The sequence below is a fragment of the Bos taurus genome, chromosome 4, assembly GCF_002263795.3.
Source record: "Bos taurus isolate L1 Dominette 01449 registration number 42190680 breed Hereford chromosome 4, ARS-UCD2.0, whole genome shotgun sequence".
NCBI lineage: Eukaryota > Metazoa > Chordata > Mammalia > Artiodactyla > Bovidae > Bos > Bos taurus.
In genome coordinates this window covers 49972995-49993439 of record NC_037331.1, presented here as the reverse complement: position 1 = coordinate 49993439, position 20445 = coordinate 49972995, and the positions used below count along the sequence as shown (strand labels likewise).

The following is a 20445-nucleotide window of genomic DNA, read 5'->3' as shown; positions in this document are numbered from 1 at the left end:
GTGTCTATGGAGGGAAGGACTCTGCTCACACACTCCAGGACATGTGGCAAAGACTGGAGACATTTTTGGTTGTCACAACTGGGGGGAGTGGGGAGTGGTATCCAGGGAGGGTAGAGCCTAGGTATGCTGCTAAACCCCTTACAACTCATAGGACAGTCCCCACCACAAAAAATTATCCAACCTAAAATGTCAACAGTGCTCAGGATACCAAATCCTGACATAAAGCATTTAAAAGGAATGCTTAACACAGAGGAAGCCCTCTCAGTTATTATCAGTAATAACAGAAGCAAGCCCTAGCTGGGCCTCCCACCTCAGCTGGAGAAAACTCTTAATTTCTCAAGAGCTCCTTCTGCTACCTTGGAGGAATTTAACAAATAGGGAAATGTACTTGAAATTCCCTGGTTCTATGTCATTCATTCAGCAGGTCATTAATCAATTAAAGAACCATGAGAATATATTTTCCTAAAACAAAAAGCAAACAAGAATATCCTCTAGTGAGCAACAATGCAGTGTCAGAAAAGTAAACTGTCCTGGAAAACATGGAACACAGAAACTGGTGATTACTGCAACTTAGAAGGCACCAGACTGAATTTCCTCCAGCTCCTAGTTTAATACAGAGGATGCCCATTAATCCCAAGAAATTTTTTAGAAAACTGTGATGAGAGGGGAAGTAGAAGAGAAAGGTTTTGCTCTTTCATTTTATTAATTAATTTTTACCTTTTTTGGCTGCCCTGAGCAGCATGTGGGATCTTAGTTCCCCAACCAGGGACTGAACCCATGTCTCCTACCAGTGAAGCTCCAAGTCTTGACCACTGGATCACCAGGAAAGCCCCAAGAAATAGGCTTTAAACTAAAGAGCCTACCAAACCAGATACCAGCCACCGCTTGCCCAGGAAGATCCCGTGGGCTTAAACAGCTCAGTTGGGGATCCTTGGGGAGAGTTCCTGCTTTGAGTTGGAGTCACAACAAGAGGTGTCTTCCAGATGTAGGGCAGCTCAGTAGCAAGCAAGTCAAACAATCTGGAAAGGCCTCAGCCGTGCTAAAATACACTTAAGAGGCTACCAGGAATTCTGCAGCAGGACATCAGAACGCGTGCCAGCCCGTGCTGCCATGAACCAGGAGTGCTGATCAAGCTCCGTAGCCCAGCACTGCAGGAATCTCTGACTTGTCCTCTGGCTTCAGTTTTCTCAGTCACTATTAAAAAGTGGAACTGCTGTTATTTTTTTCCCAAAACCATAAACACAGAGAACACTGATTCTTATTTGCAACAATGTGCCTTCAATACTTATAGCACAAACATCTGAGTTCCTCTCAAGGGACCCCTTGGTAACTGTAGCAGTCAGACCCTTAACTGTAACAGGAAAGAAGTTCTGCTGAATCAAGGCCAAGAAAAGCATTAAAGACGCTTCTAGCAAAGGTGAGGTAGTAACAGTTCTACAAATCTAAAAAGGCTAAACTAAAGGGCTCTATCATTTATTTAAAAAAAAAAAAAAACACTTTTCAAGTCTAAAACAAATTGTTAAATCTCTTTTAAGCTCAAGTTAACATATATTTGAACACCCACGTACAACATCGTATGCTACCAAAGATATCCAGATTGGTAAACTGCATCACAGAGCAAGACTACCAGAAGTGCTGTCAAAGAGAAGGCTTCCACTAAAGAGACAGAGGAAAGGAGCAAAGACGGACACAGTGGCACTGGTAGAACTTTGGCTGCAACTGTTTATGTAGAATGCATTTCAGGCTGCAGGCAGAGCACAAGCAATGGCACTAAAGCTGGAACGGCCAGGAGTCCAGTTTGGGGCACTGGGTTCATGGTGGAAGGACAGCACTGTAATCTGAGGCCAAATCATGACAGCTTGGACCTTCAGAAGGTGTAAGTCAGCTGCACAAACTAATTCCAGTAACATTATTCTGATTTGACTAATAGAAAAGTTGATCACCATTAAGTTATTGTGCTATGCTTAGTCACTCAGTCATGTCCAACTCTTTGTGACCCCAAAGTCACTCAGTCGTGTCCAACTCCTGGCTCCTCTGTCCATAGGATTCTCCAGGCAGGAATACTGGAGTGGGTTGCCATGCCCTACTCAAGGGATCTTCCCAACTCAGTGATCGAACTCAGGTCTCCATCATTGCAGGCAGATTTTTTACCATCTGAGTCACTTATAGGAGAGTCAAAAAGCTATCAGAAAGTAAATTCAGCTATTTGTTAATTTACTATAATTCATCAATAGTATCTCAATCATAATTAATAAAATAAGCAAACGTTAGAAATAAAGAAGGAAGAAGGAAATGGCAACCCACTCCAGTGCTCTTGCCTGGAGAATCCCAGGGACGGGGGAGCCTAGTGGGCTGCCGTCTATGGGGTCGCACAGAGTCAGACACGGCTGAAGCGACTTAGCAGCAGTAGCAGCAGAAATAAAGAATGGGTATTTTTAAATTGTAGGAGGAAACTGACCCCCTTTTCAATAATATAATTTAGAAATGAATTTTGACTCATTTTCAAAAATGATAATGCATTACTAAGAAAGAGAAGTTGTCTCCCTGAGCTGGCTCAACAGCTTCCTCAATTATAGGAAGAAACCATACTTGCCAACAGAAACCATGAACCAGCAAATGCTCAGCGATGTTCCCGTACTTGTAAGCAAATGGTTAAAGCTGGGAAAACAACACATTGTAAACTCCCTACAAAGATTTGTGAAGTTGAAATGTAAATTTTAAAGTCATTTTGAAGCCACTTTCTACTAAGAAAACCAAGGTTCACAAAGAAAGTTTACATATGCTCACTGCTGAAAAAAGAATTAAAATACAGTACGGGGCTGTTTGGGGGCTTCCCTCAGAGCTCAGTCGGTAAAGAATCTGCCTTCAATTCCTGGGTCCAAAAGATCCCCTTGAGAAGGAAATGGCAACCCACTCCAGTATTCTTAACTGGAGAATCCCATGGGCTACAGTCCATGGGGTCTCAAGAGTCAGACATGACTTAGCGACTAAACCACCATCACCACCACCAAGGGGCTATTTTAGCCCAAGTAGCAGCACTGTCTCATCTTTTTAAAAGATGCCTTGTATGAGTTTATTTAAAACTGCCTTGTACGAGTTTATGGACAGTAAATTCATGATGTTGAAATATTATATTTCTCTATATACCAAAACCCCTTGTGATGGACCGTCCATGAAGTTTAAGTATAGTAGAAAAAACATTAGGCTGAAAATTAGTAGGATGAGAATCTGATGCCAGTTCTGTCTCGAAAAGCACTGAAGAGGCTTCCCCAGTTTCACCTTTAAACTACGAGGATTGAATCATGATGTCTAAAGTGCTATTTCATAAAATATTAATTTCATAGTACAGAGTTGTTGTAATACACTCAGGGAGGTAGTGTATCACGGATCAAGCTTCAGTGACAGACTAACTGGAGTGTTCAAACCTGGGCTCCCTCAGTACCAGGTGGTAGCCTTATGCAGAAGTTTCCTCTTCTGTCAAGAAAGGATAACATTTACCTTTGCAACAGGAAAGAAGAATCAGAAAGTATATAATGCCTCTGGTATATTGCAGGCACTAAATAAAGGCAGACATTAAGTCTCTGGCCAGTAAGATAAGTTCTAATGGAGAAGAGGAATCCACTTGACAAAGCAGTTTCCTAGAACTCAGCCTGGAGAAGAGCAGGGACTGAATGCCTGGCACATAAATACTGGGGAGGACTCACAATTGGGAGTGCTGCTGCTGCTGCTGCTAAGTCGCTTCAGTCGTGTCCGACTCTGTGCAACCCCATAGACGGCAGCCCACCAGGCTCCCCAGTCCCTGGGATTCTCCAGGCAAGAACACTGGAGTGGGGTGCCATTTCCTTCTCCAATGCATGAAAGTGAAAAGGGAAAGTGAAGTCGCTCAGTCGTGTCTGACTCTTAGCGACCCCATGGACTGCAGCCTACCAGGCTCTTCCATCCATGGGATTTTCCAGGCAAGAGTACTGGAGTGGGGTGCCAATGCCTTCTCCGACAGTTGGGAGTAAGAAGGATCAAAGCAGGAAGCAGAAGATAAACAAAGGCTCAGAGTACTGCAGATAGTAACAACGAACAGGAAAGAAACAGCGTGGGACACAGTGCTTGAGGGAAGAAGACATTTTCCCATTGAGGACCACTGGTGAAAAAACATATATAGTGATTTACTACAATGATTTCATAACCAATATAAAGCAGAAAGCGGGGTTAGCATTATATGAATGTCACTAAGAAAAATGAAGAGAGCTTTGACAATTCTTTGCCTGCAATTCCCACATGGATTGAGATGATCGCAATCCTGCCCACCTCTGAGTGCCACTTCCCCCACTACTGTCCTCCCACCTCACTCTCCCCTAGGTATACCCCACTCCAGCCACACAGCTTCTCTTCTATCTCTGGAACATATCAAGCTTCTTTTTCCTTTAGCTCCTTTGCATTGTTACTTCTGCTTGGAAACTTCCAGCAGATCTTCCCATGGCTGACTCATTCTAAACATTCAGATCTCCTCCAAACTTCCTCAAGGAAATCTTTCCTGACCACCCATATCTAAATTTCCCCCCACATCCCAGTCGTGCTCCAGCCCCTGGTAATGTCTATTCTAGCATTTATCATTATCTAAAATTGTCATTTTTGTTTATATATTTATAGTATCTCCATCAAAATGGAAGATCTTGAGGGCAAGACTATTATTTAAATGTTTCCACATTCAATCCTCAACATCTACAACAAAGAATGAGATGAGGCAGAAATGAGGCGATCATCAGAAAAATTTGTTCAAAGACTAAAGTCAAACGATAATAAACATCCTTCTGTGAACCTTAGTAAGGAAAAGTCCCCTGAAGCGGTTTTAATTTCATTTCTTTAATGCAGTTTTATGCAATAATGCAGTCTTAAAGGTCAATGTCTGAGACAGATTTAAAAAGAATGAATTCTTCATGACAATACAAAACATTATATATGGATACATATATTATACAGTACACATTTTTACTTTATGAGCATGAATTATGCCCCACCTTATTAGAACCCATAAATAAAGCATCTTAGGTATCCTAAGATGTTTTGTTTCATGAGGATATATGGGTAGATGGACTATATATGTGAATTATCTTTCAGAACTCTTCTCCACAAAGAATTCTGAGATAAACTGAACTAATTCCAGTATTAGTATGGAAAGGCTTGATCTGTTATTTTGTTACCTAGCTAAGCTTATCCAAACTATTACTGAATAAAGTGATGAATTCAGTAATTTCACCTATGAAACAGAAGAAAAATGACATGAAGATCAATTGGCACTTTAAGAGAATAAGAAAAGTTCCACAATGTTAACTCATGTTTGAATTAAAAAAAATCCCCTCTAATCCTAAACCAAAAAATAAGCATGCTACTGAGATTTCAAAATATGACCAGATACCCATGAGTGAGCAAAGCAGTGAACTGAAACCAGAGCCAGGACATTCGTGATTTGTGCTTTAATTTTTAAATTTTGGTTGGAACACAGCTTTCCTTGATGGGGGAAAAAAAAAGAGGTCAGTAAGCGACCTTGTTCCTATAACCCACGCATCAACCTAGTCACCATTCTTGGTCACCATGGAGGGCCCAAGGGGCCAGCAGAGGGCTTGATTTCACCGAGGGCTCCGCAGGATGAAGGAATGGAGACCTCTCTACTAGCATCCATCCCCTGAATGCCCACCCAAACCTTGGATGAAAAGAGGCGCCGCAATCTGCAACTTCACTTCTGTACCCATCATAAACAAGCCCGCCAAGCCCCTCCTCCTCTCCAGAGGGCGGCGAGGGCCGTACAAACAAGCCGGGATGCTCGGTTCTGACCTCCGTTCGCGGGTCTCCAGTGAGCCCCGGGCAAATCATCTGATCCCGATGACTCAGTTTTACAATCTGTCAAATAGGGTGACTAGAAACCCAGCCTACCTCATCGGGTGGTTCCGGGCCGGCCGCCCCAGGCTGGCCGGGAGACCGCGGATCTGTGGCTGCGCCCGCGGCAGTCTCCGCCGGCGGAGGGGCGGGGCTCGGCGGGGCGGGACCAGGACTCTAGTCCTGCAGAAGTCGCGCAGCCCACCGCCCGCGTACTATCGCCCCAGGACCTCCTCGAGTACCCGGCCTATGACGTCAGCACGCTGACGTCGACGCACAGAGGTCGCATCTCGCCCCAGGGACCAAAGACCCGGTAAGGGCCAGAGAGCCCCTATAGCAGAGCGGCGATTGGTGAGTGACTCTGTCAGTCATATACTGTCCAGTAAGCGTTGCGGGAAGGAGCGAGGGGCGGTCCGGCCGGCCCTGAGGAGAGAGTGGGAGTATGAAACTACGGCTGACTGAATTTTCGCGAATCCGGTTCCGCACGGTTTTCTGGTGCGTCCCTTCGCTCTCCTGATAGATACTTCTGGCTTCCCCCAGTCTTTTGGTGGCAATTTAGGGTCCAACTCTGGGAAATAATCATGGGACTGGATTTCAGGGCCCTTGGGCGCTCCAGAAGTGAAAACGTAGGACATTCAATTTCCCTGTTCAAGAGTTACCTCAGCTTTGAATTCTCCTCGGCCCCAGCCCTACCTCCACCCCGACTTAGGATACTCTCTCAGCGCTCCTAGCGCGTAACACTTAAGTTTTAATAGTGGTGGTGGTGGTGGTTTAGTTGCTAAGTCGTGTCCGACTCTTGCGACCCCATGGACTGGAGCCCGCCAGGCCCCTCTGTCCGTAGGATTTTCCAGGCAAGAATGATGGAGTGGGTTGCCATTTCCTTTTCCAGGGGATCTTCCCAATCAGTTTTAATAGCAGTCAACATTTTTTTTTTTTTTAATTTGTATAGGTTTTCGCTCGAAATTGACCTTAAACTTTACTGAGACAATATACAAAAGTTGCAAGTATTTAATGTATACATTTTAATGATTTTGGACCCTGTGATACCATCACTACAAACAAGGTAATAAACATATCCATTGACAAACTTCTGATTTGAAAAGATCCATATGGTCATATGTTCCTGCTGCTGCTGCTGCTAAGTCGCTTCAGTCGTGTCCGACTCTGTGCAACCCCATAGACGGCAGCCCAGCAGGCTCCCTTGTCCCTGGGATTCTCCAGGCAAGAACACTGGAGTGGGTTGCCATTTCCTTCTCCAATGCATGAAAGTGAAAAGTGAAAGTGAAGTCACTCAGTCGTGTCCAACTGTTAGCGACCCCATGGACTGCAGCCTACCAGGGTCCTCCATCCATGGGATTTTCCAGGCAAGAGTACTAGAGTGGGGTGCCATTGCCTTCTCTCATCGTATGTTCCTAGCAGCTCTATTTACAATAGCCAAGATACAAAAATTACCCAGAAGTCCATTGACAGATGAAGGGCAAAGATATGGCACATATATACAATGGAATACTATTTAGCCATAAAAAAGAAAGAAATAATGCCATTTGCAGCAACACAGATGGACCTAAAGATTATCATACTAAGTGAAGTAAGTCGAAGAGAAAGACAGAATAGCATACAATACCACTTATATGTGGAATCTAAAATATGATAGAAATCAACTTATCTATGAAACAGAAATTACTCACAGACATAAAGAACAGATTTGTAGTTGCCAAGGCACAGAGGAGGGGGAAGGATGGACTGGGAGTCTGGGATTAGCAGATGTAGACTATTTTATATGGAATGGATAAACAACAAGGCCCTACTGTATAGCACAGGGAACTATATTCAATATTTTATAATAAACCATAATAGAAAAGAATATTAAACAAAATTTATATGTATAACTAAATCACTTTCTGTACACCAGAAACCAACACAACATTGTAAATCAACTATACTTAAATAAAGTAAAATTTTAAAAAATACTCATCACCACTAAAAGATTTCTTGTGTCCCCTTGCACTTTTTTTAATGGTAAGAACACATAGCAAGAGAACTACTGTCTTTAAGTGAACAACTTATGTTAACTATGTGCCCTATGTTGTACAGCTAATCTCTAGAGTTTATTAATCTTATATATAACTGTAACTTTATAACCACTGAAAAATCCCTAGTTTTCTCCCCCCATCTTCTGGCAACCACCATTCTGTTGTTGGCATCTGTGAGTTTAACTATACTAAATGCTTCATTTAAGTGGAATCGTGCAATATTTGTAATTCTATGACTGACTTATTTCCAGACATAATATTTTCCATGGCAATGCTGCATCTCCAGCTCTTCCCTCTGAACTTCATGTGAGCCGTGAGCTAAGCTGGACATTGATGTCTACCTTTCAGATGGTTGGTGCCATAAAAGGAACACATGCATGCAGGTAGGAAATGCTGCTACAACTGTAGATTGCCCTCTCCCCTCCCCCAAGTACAGTTCAAATTAGCCCTCACCTCACACTCCTCCAGACCAGGTACCTGAGCCCCAAAACTTCTCTGCCCCTTCCAAGTTTGGGTTCTGTGAGCACACAACTGCTGAAATAGCCCATGAGAGGTTTTAGGTCTGAACTTTGTATTCCAGAAGTCTCTGAGAATTGACTAGAAGAAACAGATGCTATAAAGAAAAAGTGATGATTGAACCAAATGAAGCAATGTCGGAGTAAGAAGGTGTCTGGTTGTGTAGCTGATTTATATAGCGTGCCTTTTAAGCAATTAGAACTAGATGATGCAATTATTTGTTACCTGATTGTATTTGAAAGGCAAGAAATACATGGAGTAGCACTTTAGCTTTTGCTTCAGTCCAAAAAAAAAAAACAAAAACAAACAGCTGTTACTTAGATAAAAGAGCATTTAAAATGAAAAATGAATTTTTTGATAAAAATGTAGAGATACAGATGGACTTCCTGGTGGCTCAGTGGTAAAGAATCCACCTGCAATACAGAAACCACAGAAAATGTGGATTTGGTCCTGGGTTCAGGAAGATCCCCTGAAGGAGGGCATGGCAACCCACTCCAGTATTCTTGCCTGGAGAATCCGAAGGACAGAGGAGCCTGACAGTCCACAGTCCATGGGGTCGCAAAGAGTTGGACATGGCTAAAGCAACTTAGCACACACAAAAATATACATAATATTTACTCCTGGGCCCATCCATGGTATCCCAAATGGTAGGATTTCCTTTTTTAAAAATGCTGAATAACATTCCATTGTGTGCATATTCCACATTTTCTTTATCCTTTCGTCTGTTGTTGGAAGTGTGGGTTGTTTCCAGATCTTGACTGTTGTAAATTATGCTGCAATAAACATGGTAAATGAGCTTCCCCCATGGTTTAGAGAGTAAAGAATCCTCCTGCAATGCAGGAGACACGGGTTTGATCCCTGGGTCAGGAAGATCCCCTGGAGGAGGGCATGGCAACCCACTCCAGTATCCTTGCCTGGAGAACCCCATCGAGAGAACAGCCTGGCAGGCTACTGTCCATGGGGTTGCAAAAAGTCAGGTACTACTGAAGCAACTGAGAATGCACACAAAACATGGAAATGAATATATATGTTTAAGATCCTGATTTCACTTCTTTTGAATATATATCCAGGAGTAGAATTACTGGTTCAGATGGTAAAAGTTATAGAAAATATAAACAGACTAATAACAAATTAGGAAATTGAATTAGTAGTCAAAAATCTTCAAACAAGAAAAGCCAGGACTAGATGGCTTCACTGGTGAATTCTACTAAACATTTAAGGAAGAATCAGCACCAGTCTTTCTCAGACTTCTCTAAAATTCAAAGAGGAGGCAGCATTTCCAAATCCATTTTATCAGGCCTCTATTGCCTTAATAACAAAACCATAAAAACGCATTTCAAGAAAAGAAAATTGCAGCTCCGTATCCCTGGTGAATGTATACCCAAAAATTTATAACAAAAATTCTAGCAAACAGAATTCAAGAGAATATGGACTTCTCAGATGACTCAGTAGTAAAGATCCACCTGCCAATGTAGGAGCCTGAGGAGATGCAGGTTTGTTCCCTGTGTCGGGAAGATCTCTTGGAGGAGGAAATGTCAGCCCACTCCAGTATCCTTGCCATGATAATCCTCTGGACTCAGTAGCTACAGGCCACAGGGTCACAAAGAGTCAGACATGACTGAGTGACTGAGAACACACGTCTATGCCGTGATCAAATGGAATTTATTTATGGAATGGCAGGATGGTTCAACATAATCAAATAAATCAGTATGATTCACCACATTAGCAAATGAAGGATGAAAATCATATGATCATCTCAACAGATGCAGAGAAAACATTTGACAATATTAAACCTCCCTTCCTGATAAAAGCTCTTAGCAGATTAAGTATAGACAGAAGGCACCTCAACACAATAAAGATCAGATATGAGAAACCCACAGTTAACGTATTCAATGGTGAAAAATTGAAAGCTTTCCTTCTAAGATCAGGAACAAAGCAAGGGTACCCACTCTTACCATTTATGTGCAACTTATAGGCAGTCCTAGACAGAGCAGCTAGTCAAGAAAAATAAATAAAAAGCCATCCAGGGAATTTCCTGGCAGTCCAGTGGTTAGTCCAAGCCTACACTTCTGAGGGCCTAGGTTCAGTCCCTGTCTGGGGAACTAAGATCCCACAAGTTATGTGGCATGGCCAAAAAAAGAAAAGTATTAAATAATCTTTAAAAAATTTTAAGGCATCCATATTGAAAAGGAAAGAAAATTGTCCCTATTTGTAGATGACATGATCTCATATATAGACAACTCTAAAGATGGCATCACTGACTCGATGGACATGGGTTTGGGTGAACTCCGGGAGTTGGTGATGGACAGGGAGGCCTGGCGTGCTACAATTCCTGGGATCACAAAGAGTCGGACACGACTGAGTGACTGAACTGAACTGAAAGATTATACACACGTACAATCCTATCCAGTTAGTTCAGTCACTCAGTCATGTCCGACTCTTTGTGACCCCATGGACTGCAGCATCCCAGGCTTCACTGTCTATCACCAACTACCGGAGCCTCCTCAAACTTATGTACATCACATAGGTGATGCCATCCAACCATTTCATCCTCTGTTGTCCCCTTCTCCCGCCTTCGATCTTTCCCAGCATCAGGGTCTTTTCCATTGAGTCAGTTCTTTGCATCTGGTGGCCAAAGTATTAGAGTTTCAGCTTCAGCATCAGGCCTTCCAACAAATATAATAGGACTGATCTCCTTCAGAATGGACTGGTTGGATCTCCTTGCAGGCCAAGGGACTCTCAAGAGTCTTCTCCAACACCACAGTTCAAAAGCATCAATTCTTCAGCACTCAGCTTTCTTTATAGTCCAACTCTCACATCCATACATGACTACTGGAAAAACCATAGCTTTGACTAGACAGACCTTTGTTAACAAAGTAATGTCTCTGCTTTTTAATATGCTGTCTAGGTTGGTCATAGCTTTTTTTCCAAGGAGCAAGCGTCTTTTCGTTTTATGGCTGCAGTCACCATCTGCAGTGATTTTGGAGCCCCCAAAAGTAAAATTTGTCACTGTTTCCATTGTTTCCCCATCTGTTTGTCACGAAGTGATGGGACTGGATGCCGTGATTATAGTTTTCTGAATGTTGACTTGTAAGCCAACTTTTTCACCCTCCTCTTTCACTTTCATCAAGAGGCTCTTTGGTTCTTCACTTTCTGCCATAAGGGTGGTGTCATCTGTATATCTGAGGTTATTGATATTTTTTCCAGCAATCTTGATTCCAGCTTGTGCTTCATCCAGCCCGGCGTTTCACATGATTTACTCTGCATAATAGTTAAATAAGCAGGGTGACAATATATAGCCTTGACGTACTCCTTTCCTGATTTGGAACCAGTCTGTTGTTCCATGTTCAGTTCTAACTATGCCAGCAAATCTGGAAAACTCAGCAGTGGCCATAGGACTAGAAAAGGTCAGTTTTCCAATCCCAAAGAAAAGCAATGCCAAAGAATGCTCAAACTACCACAAAATTGCACTCATGTCACACGCTAGCAAAGTAAGGCTCAAAATTCTCCAAGCCAGGCTTCAATAGTACATGAATAGTGCACTTCCAGATGTTCAAGCTGGATTTAGAAAAGGCAGAGGAACCAGAGGTCAAATTGCTAACATCTGCCAGATAATTGAAAAAGCAAGAGAGTTCCAGAAAAATATCTACTTTTGTTGTATTGACTACGCCAAAACCTTTGAGTGTGCGGATTGCAACAAACTCTGAAAAACTCTTAAAGAATTGGGAATACCAGATCACCTTACCTGCGTCCTAAGAAATCTGTGTGCAGGCCAAGAAGCAACAGTTAGAACTGGACATGGAACAATCCTATTAGAACTAATAAACAAATCCGGGAAAGTTTCAGGATACAAAATCAATATATAAAATTCAGTTGCATTTTCATACACTAATAATGAACCACCAAAGAAATGATAAGACAGTCTCATTTTCAATAGCATCAAAATCAATAGAATGTTTAAGGATAAGTTTAACAATGAACATGAAACTGCAATACACTGATGAAAGATATTAAAACACAAATAAATGGAAAGACATCTTGTGTTCATAGATTGGAAGACTTAATATTATTAAAATGTTCAGACTACCAAAAGGAATGTATATATTCAATGCTGTTTCCATTAAAATTCCACTGGCATTTTTAAAACAAACATGAAATAATTCTAAAATTCATATAGAACACTAAAAGCCCCAGAATACCCAAAGTGACCTTAAGAAAGAAGAACAAATCTGAGAACATCACACTTCCTGATTTCAAATATATTACAAAGCTGCCATAATTAAGGCAGTGTGATAATGGGATAAAGATAAACATACAGACCGATAGGACAGAATAAAGAGCCCAGAAATAAACCCCCCCACATATAGGCAGCTGATTGTCAACAAGGGTGCCAAGAATACACAGTGGGGAAAGGATCATCTCTTCAGCAAATGGTGTTTGGAACACTGAATATTCACATGTAAAGGAATGAAAATAAACCCCTATCTTAGAACATACACAAAAATCAGTTCAAAATGGATTAAAGATTTAAACCTAAGACCCAAACCCCTAGAAAAAAATGGGAAAAGCTTCATGAGAGTAGTCTTGGCAATGATTTCATGGATGTGACACCAAAAATACAGGCAGCAAAAGGAAAAAATAGACAAATGGGACTATATCAAACCATAAGGTTCTGCACAGTAAATGAAAAAATCAACAGAGGGAACAGGAAACCTAAAAATAGAAGAAAGCATTTGCAAACTGTAAATTTAACAAAGCATAACTTCCTAAAAAATATAAGGAACTCCTACAATTCTTTAGCAAAAAAAAAAACAAAAAATAAAACTAAAAAGATGGGTGAAGGATTTAGACATTCTCCAAAGAAGACATACAAATGACCAACAGATGAATGAAAAAGTGCTTTATGTCACTGATTATCAGAGAAATGCAAATCAAACCACCATGAGATATCACTTCACATTAGTTAAGAAGGATATTAAAAAAATAACAGGTGTTAGCAAGGATATGGAAAAATTGGAACCCTTGTACCCTATTGGTCGGAATGTAAAATGGTGCAGCCATTATGGAAAACAGCATGGTGGATTTTTGGTATGTTATGCATTCTGATGCATCTGTAGGTTATCACATTATGGATTTAATATGCATTTTGTGAATGACAAGAAATTTTAGCATCTTTTCACATGTTTGTATATCATTTGGATATTATCTTGTGAAATGCCTGTTCAAGTATTTTGCCCTTTGTAAAATTAGATTATCTGTGTTTTTCTTACTGATTTTTAGTTAGTTTGCTATATTCTAGATATGATTCTTTGTCAGGTAATTGTTTTATAGATATGTTTCTTATTCTTTGACTTTTTCATTACAAAATGAATCTTTGACTTATTAGAATCTTCTGCAAATTAATACTTTTAATTAGCTTCTGGATAATGCAAGGACTTTGAAACTTTAATTTCATTTACTCAATTTCTGATTCTTATACAGTTGTTTCTTAGTTTAATTGTATTTGATCATTTTAAAACCCAACAAAATATTATTTATTTTAAATGGACAATATTAGTTTAGATCTATAGTGTCTTATTTTGCTTTCATTGTGTGTGTGTGCTAAGTCACTTCAGTTGTGTCTGACTCTTTGTGACCCTATGGACTGTTGCCCTCTTGGCTCGTCTGTCTATTGGATTCTCTAGGAAAGAATACTAGTGTGGATTGCCATGCCCTCCTCCAGAGGATTTTCCTGACCCAGGGATTGAACCCACATCTCTTAGTTCTCCTGCATTGGCAGGCAGGTTCTTTACCATTAGCACCACCTAGGAAGCCCTTGCTTTTCATTACTTTTTGCTTTTCTGAGATTAAATTTGAAATCATTTCTTTCTTTGTTAAGTTTTAGAGTGTATCTCCTGGTGACAAAATTTTACTACCAGGCTATCTAAGATGAGGTACTTAAGCTAGCTTTCCTGACTGCTTTCCATACTCTCAAATGCAACTGTTTCCTTTTCATACTTCATCCAACATTGAACTTATTCATGGTGAGAAGTTGGTCTGATACCATATACTCAATTATAGCTCAAAAAGAATTGAGCATGTTGATTGGTGTCATTAATATTTTAGTGTCCCTTAGCCTAGTATAGTGCTGTCCACCACAAGAAAAATGTTTTAGAATGTCAGTGGTGAAAACAGCAGAGTAGGCACCTTCAGTGGTCTATTCCCCTACAGAAGAATTGAAAAATTAAGCAGAAACAGTCAGAATAAAATTTGCTGGAGTCGGGAAAGCAGATGAAGTTTCAAACAACCAAGCACGTGCTGAATCAAGACAAGGCAGCTTTATAATGGTAGAAGTATTTGGGGTGTTTTGACTTGCCCTTGACTAGCCCCCTCCAAGATACTGCAGCCATCTTAAAAATATGAGAATATTTACTTAAAAAGATAAATTGTACTTTTGAATTTTAAGGATGTAAGTTATATAAAGCAGTAAGAAAGTAAGTGGAAGATGAAGGACAAGAATTATAGGAAAAGCAATGGTGGTAATAATGTTTTAATAACCTTGGGGGTAGCCATGATTGAATGGTGAGTACATGAAACTATAGGCCCCTGAATTATCTTAGTTGATAAATCATTTTAGATTCTGAGAGGACCTGTGATTGGTCATATGATGAAAGAAGAGGTTAACACATTTTTCCTAACATTTTTCTGATATTAACATTCCCTTTAGTACTAGTTTGCAACTAAAATAATCTTAGAAGTTTGTCTAAAAGGGACAGTCCTTTTAGTAATTTAATAATTAGACATATTGTTACCAAACCAAACTTGAATCTCTTTGCCCAATGCACAGCAAAGCTGATGCTTTGACACTAGGTTGTGGTGAAGGAAAATGCAATATTTACTGCAAGGAAAATGTGCAGCTTGTGCTAAAAAATTGGAACTCCCCAGTGGCTTTCAGAGACGGGTTTTTAAAGATAGTGTGAGGGAAAGGATTGCAGTGTGTGATCAACTTGAGCACAATTCTCTGATTGGTTGATGATAAGATAACAAAACACAGTTTGGGGAACTGAAATCATCTACCTCTGATTCCAGCTGGTCTAGTTTTGACATGTTGCTGGTCAGCACACAGTTAACTTCTCCTGGCTGGTGAGGATTTTAGTATCTGTAAAACAACTCAAGGATATGGCTCAGGATATTATCTAACTATTATCAACCTAGACAGCATATTAAAAAGCAGAGACATTACTTTGCCAACAAAGGTCCGTCTAGTCAAGGCTATGGTTTTTCCAGTGGTCATGTATGGATGTGAGAGTTGGACTATAAAGAAAGCTGAGTGCCGAAGAATTGATGCTTTTGAACTGTGGTGTTGGAGAAGACTCTTGAGAGTCCCTTGGACTGCAAGGAGATCCAACCAGTCAATCCTAAAGGAGATCAGTCCTAGGTGTTCATTGTAATGGTGTTGAAGCTGAAACTCCAATACTTTGGCCACCTGATGTGAAGAGCTGACTCATTGGAAAAGACCCTGATGCTGGGAAAGATTGAGGGCAGGAGGAAAAGGGGACGACAGAGGATGAGATGGCGGGATGGCATCACCGACTCGATGGACATGGGTTTGGGTGGACTCTGGGAGTTGGTGATGGACAGGGAGGCCTGGCGTGCTGCGGTTCATGGGGTCGCAAAGAGTCGGACATGACTGAGCGACTAAACTGAACTGAACTAATTATCTATGGCCTTTAAGGAGGAACGAAAGGTCTTTGATCTTGTTTTATGGGTAAACTGTAATTATTTTGTCTTGCTTGACTGTCTTTGTTTGTTCATTTGTTTCAGCGTTTTCTCACCTCTCTGATTAAATTTGCCCTTTAGAACTTGATAAAGGCCTAGGACGCTAAAGCTTTTCTACGGACAGGAGGTGGGGTACAGGTAGGGATCTGTCCTCAAGAAAGCCCAGCAAGGTCCTGCTTGGTTTCAAAATCACTGATGTACATTGCAATTTAGTTCCCACTAAATATTACTACTAAATATATAAATAAGTGAAAAACCTAGGATAGGTGATTTTTTTTAATTTAAATTTATTATTTTAATTGGAGGCTAATTACTTTACAATATTGTATTGGTTCTGCCACATATCAACATGAATCCGCCACAGGCGTACACATGTTCCCCATCCTGAACCCCCCTCCTACCTCCCTCCCCGTACCATCCCTTCAGGTCATCCCTGTGCACCAGCCCCAAGGATCCTGTATCGAACCTGGACTGGCGATTTTGACTTAAAAAAAGAAAAACACACCAATCCTGGAGAAGAATGAAATAGTGGATACCTGTTAGGAAGAGTAGTATCCATACCATCTAAAAAGACATGAGTTCTGAGACAAGTTGGGATATTTGGGTCTGATCCAAGATAGACTTTAAATACTAATTTACTCTTAAACAGAATATAAATTTCTATAGAATTTAGTGAAGATACAACTTCAGTTGCAGCAGTTTAAGTATTAGAAGTCTAAAAGACTAAGTAAAACTTGACTTATGGGACCAGAGCTAATGTTAGAACTTCGTAGAAGTTTGCCAACCCAAAACATCAGTGAATTTGGTCATTCTCATCCTGTTCTCTCCTAATTTGAGGGATTTAGTTGCATTTTGGTGAGTCTGTTTAGCTCACCATGGTCTCTCACGTAATACAGGACCACAATCCCAATGAGCATCCTCTTCTGCTCCAGAGTGAGTCAAGACAGCCAGGAAGGAGGTTTTCTTCTGCCACTGTGACTCACAGAGCATGAGACTGAGTTGGTGCTCTGGAGTAGGGAACCACTGCACCCTCCCTTGCATGTGGACCTGATGTTAGCCAAGGCTGGTCAAACCACCAAATCCACATATCAAATTAGGCCTCCATATTGCAAAGTTCCTAAGAAGTCATACAGGGGTCATTGGTCTATTCTTCCCAGCTATGTTTGTAAAGTTTCACACAATGCTTATGTTGGCAGGAGGCAGCTCCTGTAAGATTCTAGTGGTAACATGTGAGGAAGGGCCAAAATAATGGCAGAATATCCAGGAAAACAGTGTTTGTCATTATCATTAGTTATTTTCAAAGAAAGTTTTCCACATCTCTTTTTTGACTTTTTGGGGTTTTGTTAGTCTTTTTGTAAGCCTCTGTAGTCTGATGTTCTTTCTATGTTAAAAAAGGAATTCACGTAAAAAGCACTGTTAGTAATCCTTAACTTTTGGAAGTACTATGTGCTTGATGTAAGATTTCTCCATAAAACTATGCTATCCATAAAAGTTTTTTTTTTTTTTTTTTTAAGTAAAAGAATACAGGCAGCACTATAACACTGTGTTTAGTCTTGGTGAACTCATTCACTATTATCAGGAACTGATAGAGTTTGTGAGTTATTTTTTCTGTTTAGAAAATTAGTTTGTTTAAAATTTATAATTTTAATTTTGACCCTGCTGGAGTTGGAGCTAAAGGGGTGGGGAATGGGGAAGAAGGAGAGATGGAATGGGATACAAGTAGGAAAGGGGTAGAGAATGGAGAAGAAAGAGAGATAGGATGGGAGGCAGGTAGGAAATGTAACTTATGTTATATTACATTAATTGTAATTTTGTAAGATGGTGCTGTGATTTCTGGGCCTGGAAGTTTTGTATGATTTTAACTTTTTTAAAAACATGTAAGACAAAAATTACTTTCTTAACTATTTTTAATTATAGTCATAACTATATGCACATTGCTATGAATGTTAATTATATTCAATAGTGTTAACTATATTCACACTGTTGTACAGCTCTCTGCTGCTGCTGCTGCTGCTAAGTCGCTTCAGTCGTGTCTGACTCTGTGCAACCCCATAGATGGCAGCCCACCAGGCTCCGCCGTCCCTGGGATTCTCCAGGCAAGAACACTGGAGTGCGTTGCCATTTCCTTCTGCAATGCATGAAAGTGAAAAGTGAAGGTGAAGTCACTCAGTCATGTCCGACTCTCAGTGCTCCCATGGACTGCAGCCTACCAGGCTCCTCCGTCCATGGAATTTTCCACGCAAGACAAGAGTACAGCTCTCTAGAGCTTTTTTATCTTGCAGAACTATAACTCTGTACCCATGGAACAACAGCTCCCTATCTCCCCCTTGCTCCAAATCATGGCATCTACTATTCTAATTTGTTTCTATGTATTTTACTACTTTAGATACCTCATATAAGTGGAATCATATACTATTTGTCTTTTTGTGAATAACTTACTTCGTTTCACTTAACATGATGTCCTTAAGGTTCGTCCATGTTATAGCATATGACAGGATTTCCTTCTTTTTTAAGGATGAATAATATTCCATTGTACATATTTACCACATTTTCTTTTATCTATTCATTTTTCCATGGGCATTTAGATTGCTTCCACCTCTTGGGTATTAGGCATAATACTAAAGTAAATATGGTGATGCAAAATATCTTCCATCCTACTTACAATTTTTTTGGTTGAATACCCAAAAGTAGGATTGCTGGATCATATAATAATTCTATTTTTATGGTTTTGAGAAACCTCTATATAGTTTTCCATTGTGATACATCATTTTGCATTCTCACCAACAGTGCACAAATTTCAAGTTTCTCCACATCCTCACCAATACTTGCCATTTTCTAAGTCTATCTGTGTCTATCTGTGTGTGTGTCTATGTGAGTGTGATATCTCATTGCATTTTTCTAATGATTAGTAATGATAAACCATCTTTTCATATGCTTTCTGGCTGTTTGTATATTTTCTACTCAAGTCCTTTGCACATTTTAAAATTGTTTTTTTATTGTTGCTGAGTTTAGTTCACTATTTTGGACATTAACCCTTTATCATATATATGATTTTGTAGATATTTTCTCCTATTCTGTAGGTTGCTTTTTCACTTATTAATTATCTTCTTTGATGTGCAGAGGTTTTTAAGTTTGTCTCTTTCAATGCCAAGTCCATTTTCATGAAGCTCTTTCCCTGTTTTCTTTTACAGATTTAGATCTTATGTGTAGGCCTTTAACTGTTACCATTTTGTGTTATTTTTTGTATATGGTGTAAGATAAAGATCCAGCTTCATTCTTTTGCATGTCAATACCCAGTTTTGCCAGCTCCATTTGTTGAAGATACTGTCCTTTCCCCATTTTGTGAGCTTAATACCTTTGTCCAAGATCATATAACCATATGTGGGAGTGTTTATTTCTGTTCTGTTCAGTTAGTCTATATGTCTATCTTTATGCAGTACCACACTGTTATATTAATGATTTGAAATCAAGTTTGAGGCCTCCAACTTTGTCTTTTCTCAAGATTTATTTGGGATGTCTTGAGATTCCATATGAATTGTAGAATGCCTTTCAATTTCTCCAAAAATATCTTTGGGTTTTTCATAGTAAGTGTTAAGTGCTAGTTGCTTAGTCGTGCCCAACTCTTTGCAGTCCAATGGCCTACAGCCCACCAGGCTCCTCTGTCCATGAGATTTTCCAGGCAAAGATACTGGAGTGGGTTGCCATTTCCTTCTCTAGGGGATTCTCCCAACCCAGGGTTCAAACCCAGGTCTCCTGCACTGCAGGCAGATTCTTTACCGACCAAGCTGCAAGGGAAACCCCGCCTATTTCATAGGGTTTGTATTAAATGTATAGATTGGTTTGAATAGTATGGACATTTCAGCAATATAAAATTTTCCAGTCCATGAACATAGGGTGTCTTTTCATTTATTTGCATTGTCTTTATTTCATATAGCAGGGTTTTATAATTTTTAGTATAGAAGTCTTGTTCCTTCTTAAGTGAATTTATTCCTAAGTATTTTGTTCCTTTTAATGTTATTGTAAATAGAATGGTTTCCTTAATTTCCTTTTAATGTTATTTATTGTTAATGTATAGAAACACAGCTGATTTCTACCTTTTGTTTTTGTATCCTGAAACTTGCTGAATTTATTAGTTCTGACAGTTTTGTGTGGGTTAAGGTGTGTAATGTTTAGTTGTGTTTGTATAAGAATATGTCATCTGAGAACAGAGGTAATCTTCTTTCTTTCCAAATTGGATCCCTGTTTTTCTTAACTAATTGCTCTGGTTAAG

General features: G+C 40.1%; 1 protein-coding gene and 1 pseudogene across 1 annotated transcript in view; one reads left to right on the top strand and one right to left on the bottom strand.

Moving 5' to 3' along the window:
- Window positions 1-5982, bottom strand: part of STARD3NL (STARD3 N-terminal like) — a 61202-nt gene extending 55220 nt beyond the window's left edge. Inside the window, 1 exon segment of the mRNA NM_001075427.2 lies at window positions 5926-5982. The gene's annotated coding sequence lies outside the window, so the exon portion shown is untranslated.
- Window positions 5983-6274: 292 nt separating this feature from the next.
- The window catches only part of LOC132345090 (small ribosomal subunit protein uS8-like), a 129049-nt pseudogene continuing 114878 nt past the window's right edge, over window positions 6275-20445 (top strand).